A 9,820-nucleotide genomic window follows, 5' to 3' on the forward strand; every position below is an offset into this window, starting at 1 on the left:
TTTAAGCAAACTTTTTCACTCTCCTCTTTCACTTTCATCAAGAGGCTTTTGAGTTCCTCTTCACTTTCTACCATAAGGGTGGTGTCATCTGCATATCTGAGCCTATTGATATTTCTCCTGGCAATCTTGATTCAAGCTTGTGCTTCTTCCAGCCCAGTGATTCTCATGATGTACTCTGCATATAAGTTAAATAAGCAGGGTGACAATACACAGCCTTGACATACTCCTTTTCCTATTTGGAGTCAGTCTGTTGTTCCATGTCCAGTTCTAACTGTTGCTTCCTGACCTGCATATAGGTTTCTCAAGAGGCAGGTCAAGTGGTCTGGTATTTCCATCTCTTTCAGAATTTTCCACAGTTTATTGTGATCCATACAGTCAAAGGCTTTGGCATAGTCAATAAAGCAGAAATAGATGTTTTTCTGGAACTCTTGCTTTTTCGACAATCCAGTGGATGTTGCCAATTTGATCTCTGGTTCCTCTGCCTTTTCTAAAACCAGCTTGAACATCTGGAAGTTCACTGTTTATGTATTGCTGAAGCCTTGCTTGGAGAATTTTGAGCATTACTTTACCAGCATGTGAGATGAGTGCAATTGTGCAGTAGTTTGAGCATTCTTTGGCATTGTCTTTCTTTGAGATTGGAAAGAAAACTGACCTTTTCCAGTCCTGTGACCACTGCTGAGTTTTCCAAATTTGCTGGCATATTGAGTGAAAAGCACTTTCACAGCATCATCTTTCAGGATTTGAAATAACTCAACTGGAATTCCATCACATCCACTAGCTTTGTCTGTAGTGATGCTTTCTAAGTCCCACTTGAATCAGAGGACCTCAATTCTGCAACTGCAATGGCCTGAATTCTGCCTACATTCCTTTGAGCTTGGAAGGGTGTATTAGACTGCAGAAAGGAACTCAGACAGGCCTACAACTTGCATAAACTCTTGTGAGACCTGGATCAGAGCACCCAGCTAGGTCATGTCCAGACTTCTCACCTATGAAAATCTCTGTAATAATAATGTGTGTTATTCCAAGCCACTAAATTTGTGATTGTTATACATCAATATAAGGCAAAAGTATTGATATTAATAACTATATTGTAATTCAATTTTTTTCTAATTTATAATGCAGAAAATTAAAAACAAATTTTTTCAAATAATATGGGCTCTAAAATGATTGGTCAGAAATGTCAAGGCCTATACAGAACTACATAAAAGCACCTGGAATGGAAATAAGATTTTTCTGTTTTTTGTTGCATTAAAAATTAGATCACAGTGTAGCCAGAGGCATTTGTGCAAATTCATGGCAACTGTATATTTGAACTATTTTGTATTCCTCTATGATTATATGTATGTTTCTTTGAGATCAGATTAGGTCAAAGGATATGTAAGGTGTTCATTTGTCACAAATAATTTACATTATATTTCTTATGAGGAAATGATAATAAAAGCTGACTGAACTTTTCAAATAGTTGTTCTGCAATTTTAGACATGTAAATTGCTTTCCTGCTTCAGGCAATGACAACCAAGTTATTCTTTGGTGTTTGAAGAATATTTGAAAAAGAACTTTTGCATTATATTCTGGTTTTGATTTTAATTGATCTTGAAAGTTATCAATGACAATGCAAGTGCAATATTTGTAGGCACTCATGCATGGTTTGAAGGATGAGTTTGTCCGAGGTTGTGGTATACATTTCTGCCATCATGTAATCTTTAGGTTTCTTGGGACATTTTCTTATAAATCCATTGTAAGTCAACACTGAAATCTTCTGACCTCTTATGTATTAAGTATATAATAGTATCCATCTATCTATCTGCATATATGACAGAAATATTCAGCGAACACCATCCTCATGGAGGACACTAAGGGATGCTTCTTAATTAAAAATAACAATTTCATGTTGCCGTTAAAACGCTGGTGCTAAGTTGTTTCACTTGTGTCTGACTCTTTGTGTCCCTATGGACAGTAGCCCACCAGGCTCCTCTGTCCATGGAATTCTCCAGGCAAGAATACTGGAGTGGGTAGCCATGATCTCCTGCAGGGAATCTTCCTGGCCCAGGGGTCAAACTCACTTCTGCATCTCCTGAATTGGCAGATGAGTTCCTTACCACTAGTGCCACCTGGAATAAGATAAAAACTCTACAGTCTACAAAACTCAAGGTAAAAATAGTTATTGCTAATGAGAATATATTTTTGCCTAGGGAATTCCATGGATAGAAGAGCCTGGTGAGCTACAGTCCATGGGATCACAAAGAGTTGGATACAACTGAGTGAGTAACACACACAATGATAATATGTAACTTGAACTCCTTATAATAAGAAAATAAAATAGAAATAATGAGTTGTGTAGTCTCATTTTTAATAAAAGAAAGCCTATTGTTTATTATATCAGGTGTAAGGTTAATAGTTTTTTAAAGAAAAAAATGATATTAATGGTAAGAACTTTTGATAGTAAAACTGATATTAGTATTTTTATGATTTGTTATATATCATTTTATTTCTGAAACTGTACAGCAATGAGGAAATGCTGGAAAATGTCCAATTTCATATATTTTACAGTCATTTTTTTCAATAAAATTTATTAAGTCCTTTCTATGCTTGTTGTAGGTCTGGGTATACTGTTTGAAGGAAACTGACATTTTCTATGTAGAGTCATGTATCATCAATTACACAGTAATATATGTAACTCACCATTTCCCAATGAATGCTGGACATTGTATATAGAGCAGTGATGACTGAGAAGAAAAGTGGGATGTGAATGCCTTTTCTTCTGTTCAACTGATGGTTGTGGGAGTTTGAACCATAATTCAGCATCACTTAAGCTGGTTTGAGCTTTGTTATGGTTATCTTCAGCCAAATTTGGTTTCAAATTCGATTTTATCTTATACCGATGAGAAAAAGATGTTTTCCTTTCTAATTCTGCTCCTGATTTCCCTGTGTACCTCTACCCTAGATGTGGTTTCTTCTACTCTTTTATCCCATTATATGACAAGCTCCAATTGCCTCCTGCCCAGGATTTACAAATTTAGTGGGAAAGGCAAGTTTGCTCTCTCTTGTAATCTGATTTCAGTGTCATATGGGCTCATGTGTGCCTGGGTCTCTGTGGTGCAGCTTTCTTGGTTACTTTCCCTTTCTACTTGAAATAACCCAGTGATGAGTACGTTTGGTAATGTTAGAGGGGCAGGATGCCCTGTCCCCGCTTCATGGTAGGAGGCTAGGAGGCCTATAGGGACATGCCTGCAGGATTGGTATGGACTTGGCTTTATCACTTTTCTCCAGTTGTGGAAGGTGCTTTTTCTCTCTTTCTCCCAGCCATAACGGGTCTTCACCTGTGTCCTGAGGATGGCAGGACAGCTGCCGTCTCTCCAGTGGCTTGAGACCTTTTGTCTGTGAGGGAGAAGCTCGTGGGTAGGGAGACTGTGTTGGCAGTTGACAGCTGCTCCTTCATTGCTCTGCCTCAGAGGATCCAGTGCCCACGCCCATCTTGCCTTGGGGTGGGACCCCATGTCTTTATCTATCCAACCATTGGTAATATGACAACCTCAGTATTCTAAAGGGCTCACAAAGAGTTCTTATTTTACTGTTTATCTGGCTTTTTTGGTAGTCAAGCATCAACTTGAAAAAATGCACAAATGACAGTTGTCAGTCAAGTTTTACATGGAGCAAAATGAGGACTAAATAGCTCAGGAGAAAGCACCTCAGATAGCTCTGAGAGTCTGTCCCAAATAGGCAGGGCAGGAAGGTCAGCATATATGTGATGTCGGTGAAGGGGGAGTACATGCAATCAAGTACATATTTTTTGTAGAAGTTTTCTGCTTGTCTCATGAAGATTACTGCTAGTTATGAGAAGCAGACATCACCATGAAGGATTTTAGTGCTTTTCTAAAAAAAAAGAGAGAGAGATACAAAAACTGGGCTCATAAAATTGGCTCCTGAGAATATTTAACTATCTGGAAAGACTGTTCTGCAGGTTTTTTTTCCCGAGCACAGAGTGTCTCATTTCTGCTCCCCACCCTGAACCCCTTTCAGGGTGTATTGAAACTCAACAGCTGCAGCAGCACGTGACTTCATTCTTATGGAGGTAGACATCAAGTGCCAATGGCAGGTCCCCATTAGTAGTTGACACAAGGAAGGGGCAGTGTATTTTCCAGCCTTTAGTGTCCTCCGTGTAGGTAAACACCAAAATATATTTTCAAATATATCTCTGGATACACCAGAGCAGCATCCAGAGAATAGAACAGTGGTTTCTAGTGGCTCAGGTATGGGGTGTGGGTCAGGGAAAGGAGCTGTTTAAGAAGTGTAAATCTTCCATAAAGTAAATAGAATAAGTTCTAAAGACCTGCTGGGCAACACAGTGTCTATAATTAACCATATTGTATTGTGCGGGTCAATATTTGGTAAGAGGGTAGATCTCACATTAAGTGTTCTTGCCACAATTAAAAATAAATAAAGGGAAAAAAGGAGACCTCTAAGGCTAAAATCAGTTGTTTTCCACAAATTTTTTCTTCGACTCTATTCTAAATATTTCTTGGCAATGGGTTAGCCTCTTGCCAGAAACCCATTGTGGTTTTGTAAATAAACATTCTTCATATAAGCCACAACACTGTGTCCAATAAGCAGTGGAAGGAGCTCATCTAGAGGTCAAGAAATGTTCAACAATTGAAAAGTGACAGTAGATATTACTAATAACCCTCTCATTTAATCAGAACAATAATGCCTTGATGTAGGATTCTGTTTGTACCACCAATTACCATTAAAGAAATCAGAACAAAGAAAAGTTATAATATTTTGTCCCAGGCCACAGCATTATAAAGATGGGAAGCTGGGATCCAGAGTTGATATCTGTGCTTATTGCCATCATATTATTCTTCATCCCTGTCCTACTAGTAATCTCAAGACAATCTAAGGTATTCTTACACTCCCATGCTTTTTGATTATGTATTTTAACTTAAGAAGTGGAAAGGAATTTGAAAACAGATTTCCATAGCTGAAACTGCCAATTAACTACTAAGAAGAGGAAATCCTAAGAGCCTGTGATGAGACTTGAAATTCAAAGGCTGATGCTGTCTTCTAAAGTATGTATAAGCTTTTGGTAATTTTAAAGTCTAAATTTAGAATGTTAGGACTGAGACTCTCAGCTCAGGCTTCATAATTAAGTGATAATAGGAGTATATATACCATGACATGAGGCTTAGGAGCTACAACAGCTACTGCTTCTAATATAAGATTAGGTATCAGATATATAACAGAAAAAAAATACATTTTTCAAGCAATAGTTTTTCCTGTTTTTAGTGTAATAGTCTGAGAATAAAATACTGGAAGGAAAGAAGATTTATTAATGTAAAGAAAAGGAATGCATTATAACTCTGACTGAAGGCCAGTAAGTACATAAGATAATTGCTACAGAGAATATATAGATTCATCACAAGCCAGCATTTGAAAGTTTGAAATATTAATTTAGAAGTTTGATTTTAAATGTAATGAAAAGCATTTAATACAAGTATATACATAATATATAACCTGAATTAAAAGCCTCTAAATTGTATAGTAAAAGTAAGCAAACATTTATCATCTTGAAAGTCTTTAGCAATGAGGTCATTAGGGCAACATATTTTTAACTGGTGTATGCATAGCCACAAAAATTCAAGTGAGAAGGCTAATGAAGGTTATGTTTGCAAAGGGCACATAAGTCATGTGGTTTTGTTACCAAATCCACGCTCTCCAGTGAACCCAAAAGATGAGGTATTGCAGCAAGGAATATGAATAAAGTCAGCTGATTGAGAAGTCAGACTAATGTCTCAAAGTAACCATCTTGCTGGAGTCTGGATGCCAGGTTCTTTTAGGGATCAGAGATGGGGGAGGGGTGAGGAAACAAAGTAAAGAGGCCCGTAGTCTTGCAGATATCTCCTAGAATGGTAAGCCTCAGGCAAGAGGATGTGTTAATTTCTTCTTTCCTGCCATCCACAGGGTCCTGAACAAAGGCACTTTAGCTTACCCACATCTTTTGGGTTCATTGGAGAGCTTAGATTTGGTAACAGAACCACATGACTTACGTGCCCTTTGCAAACATAACCTTCATTAGCCTTCTCGTTGACTTTTTGTGTCTATGTATACACAGTTAAAAATATGTTGCCCTAATGACCTGATTGTTAAAAACTTTCAAGATGTCAAATGTCTGCTTACTTTTACTATAAAATTTAGATGTTTTTAATATGGGTAGAGGAGCAGGATTCTCTGAAGCTAGCCATTATTTATCATTATAATTGCAAAAGAGGCAAAAAAAAAAAAAAAGTTAAAGTCAGAGAAACAGATCGAGCATGAATGAGTCAAAATTCACTTTTTTATATTTTAAGTAACTTATTTTATAAAAGAAAGAGTTAATCATGAAATCAGTAACTGCTATCTCCTAAAAGTTTGTGTGTATATTAATTCACTGGAGAAATTTACAATCCTAGGTTACTGATAGACTTTATGACCAGATGGTATGTCACACTGTGGGCATGGAGGGTTACAGGGAGAACATTGGAAGATAAGGCTGATGGACACACAGCTTCAGTAGAGAAGAGGGATTTGTCTCTGTCTGGATTTTGTTGCATGGGTCCTTTGTGAATTTTTAGTAAAGACGAGTTTAATGTAAGATTTATGATTCATATGGATTTATTTTGACAAGTTGACCCATGTGATGATGTACTTCTTGATTCCTTGCTAAGAAAAAAAAGGGAGACAGATCATAATAATTATTATTATTATTTAATAAATAATAATATTATTATTATTATTTGATGAATTTATTTCCAGCATTTTACCTTCTTGAAAAACAAGATTTCAAATCCTTGAAATTTTAGAAAAATTTGACTCTATATGTATGTACCTGTATTATAACTAATACTCATTCTTATAAGTGAATGAGTATCTTACAGATGATTTGCCATGTTTTATGTTTATTGTTAAAACTCACTTTAATAGTAAAATGATTTGCTATACATTAAGCCTAGGTGAAGAGATACCCCATGTCCAAGGTAAGAGAAACCCAAGTGAGATGGTAGGTGTTGCGAGAGGGCATCAGAGGGCAGACACACTGAAACCATAATCAAGAAAACTAGCCAATCTGATCACATGAATGACAGCCTTGTCTAACTCAGTGAAACTAAGCCATGCCATGTGGGGCCACCCAAGACGGATGAGTCATGGTGGAGAGGTCTGACAGAATGTGGTCCACTGGAGAAGGGAATGGCAAACCGCTTCAGTATTCTTGCCTTGAGAACCACATGAACAGTATGAAAAGGCAAAATGATAGGACTGAAAGAGGAACTCCCCAGGTCGGTAGGTACCCAATATGCTACAGGAGATCAGTGGAGAAATAACTCCAGAAAGAATGAAGGGATGGAGCCAAAGCAAAAACAATACCCAGTTGTGGATGTGACTGGTGATAGAAGCAAGGTCCAATGCTGTAAAGAGCAATATTGCATAGGAACCTGGAATGTCAGGTCCATGAATCAAGGCAAATTGGAAGTGGTCAAACAGGAGATGGCAAGAGTGAAGGTCAACATTCTAGGAATCAGCGAACTGAAATGGACTCCAGTGGGTGAAATTAACTCAGATGACCATTGTATCTACTACTGTGGGCAGGAATCCCTTAGAAGAAGTGGAATGGCCATCATGGTCAACAAAAGAGTCCAAAATGCAGTACTTGTATGCAGTCTCAAAAATGACAGAATGATCTCTGTTCATTTCCAAGGCAAACCACTCAATATCATGGTGATCCAAGCCTATACCCCAACCAGTAACGGTGAAAAAGCTGAAGTTGAATGGTTCTATGAAGACCTACAAGACCTTTTATAACTAACACCCAAAAAAGATGTCCTTTTCATTATAGGAGACTGGAATGCAAAAGTAGGAAGTCAAGAAACACCTGGGGTAACAGGCAAATATGGCCTTGGAATACTGAATGAAGCAGGGCAAAGACTAATAGAGTTTGGCCAAAAGAACACACTGGTCATAGCAAACACCCTCTTCCAACAACGTAAGAGAAGACTCTACACATGGACATCACCAGATGGTCAACACTGAAATCAGATTGATTATATTCTTTGCAGCCAAAGTGGAGAAGCTCTGTACAGTCAGCAAAAACAAGACCGGGAGCTGACTGTGGCTCAGATTATGAACTCCTTATTACCAAATTCGCACTTAAATTGAAGAAAGTAGGGAAAACCACTAGACCATTCAGGTATGACCTAAATCAAATCCCTTATGACTATACAGTGGAAGTGAGAAATAGATTTAAGGCACTAGATCTGATAGACAGAGTGCCTTATGAACTATGGACAGAAGTTCATGACATTGTACAGGAGACAGGGATCAAGACCATCCCCATGGAAAAGAAATGCAAAAAAGCAAAATGGCTGTCTGAGGAGGCCTTACAAATAGCTGTGAAAAGAGAAGCGAAAAGCAAAGGAGAAAAGGAGAGATATTCCCATTTGAATGCAGAGTCCCAAAGAATAGCAAGGAGAGATATGAAAGCCTTCCTCAGTGATCAATGCAAAGAAATAGAGGAAAACAACAGAATGGAAAAGACTAGAGATCTCTTCAGGAAAATTAGATATACCAAGGGAACATTTCATACAAAGATGGGCTCTATAAAGGACAGAAATGGTATGGACCTAACATAAGCAGAAGATATTAAGAAGAGGTGGCAAGAATACACAAAAGAACCGTACAAAAAAGATCTTCATGACCCAGATAATCATGATGGTGTGATCACTGACCTAGAGCCAGACATTCTAGAATGTGCAGTCAAATGGGCCTTAGAAAGCATCACTACGAACAAAGCTAGTGGAGGCGATGGAATTCCAGTTGAGCTCTTTCAAATCCTGAAAGATGATGCTGTGAAAGTGCTTTTCATTCAATATGCCAGCAAATTTGGAAAACTCAGTAGTGGCCACAGGACTGGAAAAGGTCAGTTTTCATTCCAATCCCAAAGAAAGGCAATGCCAAAGAATGCTCAAACTACCACACAATTCCACTCATCTCACATGCTAGTAAAGTAATGCTCAAAATTCTCCAAGAAAGGCTTCAGCAATACATAAACAGTGAACTTCCAGATGTTCAAGCTGGTTTTAGAAAAGGCAGAGGAACCAGAGATCAGATTGCCAACATTTGCTGCATCATTGAAAAAGCAAGAGAGTTCCAGAAAAACATCTATTTCTGCTTTATTGACTATGCCAAAGCCTTTGACTGTGTGGATCACAATACACTGTGGAAAACTCTGAAAGAGATGGGAATACCAGACCACTTGACCTGCCTCTTGAGAAACCTATATGCAGGTCAGGAAGCAACAGTTAGAACTGGAAATGGAACAACAGACTGGTTCCAAATAGGAAAAGGAGTATGTCAAGGCTGTGTATTGTCACCCTGCTTATTTAACTTATATGCAGAGTACATCATGAGAATCACTGGGCTCGAAGAAGCACAAGCTGAAATCAAGATTGCCAGGAGAAACATCAGTAACCTCAGATATGCAGATGACACCACCCCTATGGCAGAAAGTGAAGAAGAACTAAAAAGCCTCTTGATGAAAGTGAAAGAGGAGAGTGAAAAAGTTGGCTTAAAGCTGAACATTCAGAAAACGAAGATCATGGCATCTGGTCCCATCACTTCATGGCAAATAGATAGGGAAACAGTGGAAACTGTCACACTTTATTTTGGGGGGCTCCAAAGTCACTGCAGATTGTGATTGCAGCCATGAAATTAAATGACGCTTACTCCTTGGAAGGAAAGTTATGACCAACCTAGATAGCATATTCAAAAGCAGAGACATTACTTTGCCAAC

This window comes from Bison bison, unplaced genomic scaffold (genome assembly GCF_000754665.1).
Source record: "Bison bison bison isolate TAMUID 2011002044 unplaced genomic scaffold, Bison_UMD1.0 scf7180017864353, whole genome shotgun sequence".
NCBI lineage: Eukaryota > Metazoa > Chordata > Mammalia > Artiodactyla > Bovidae > Bison > Bison bison.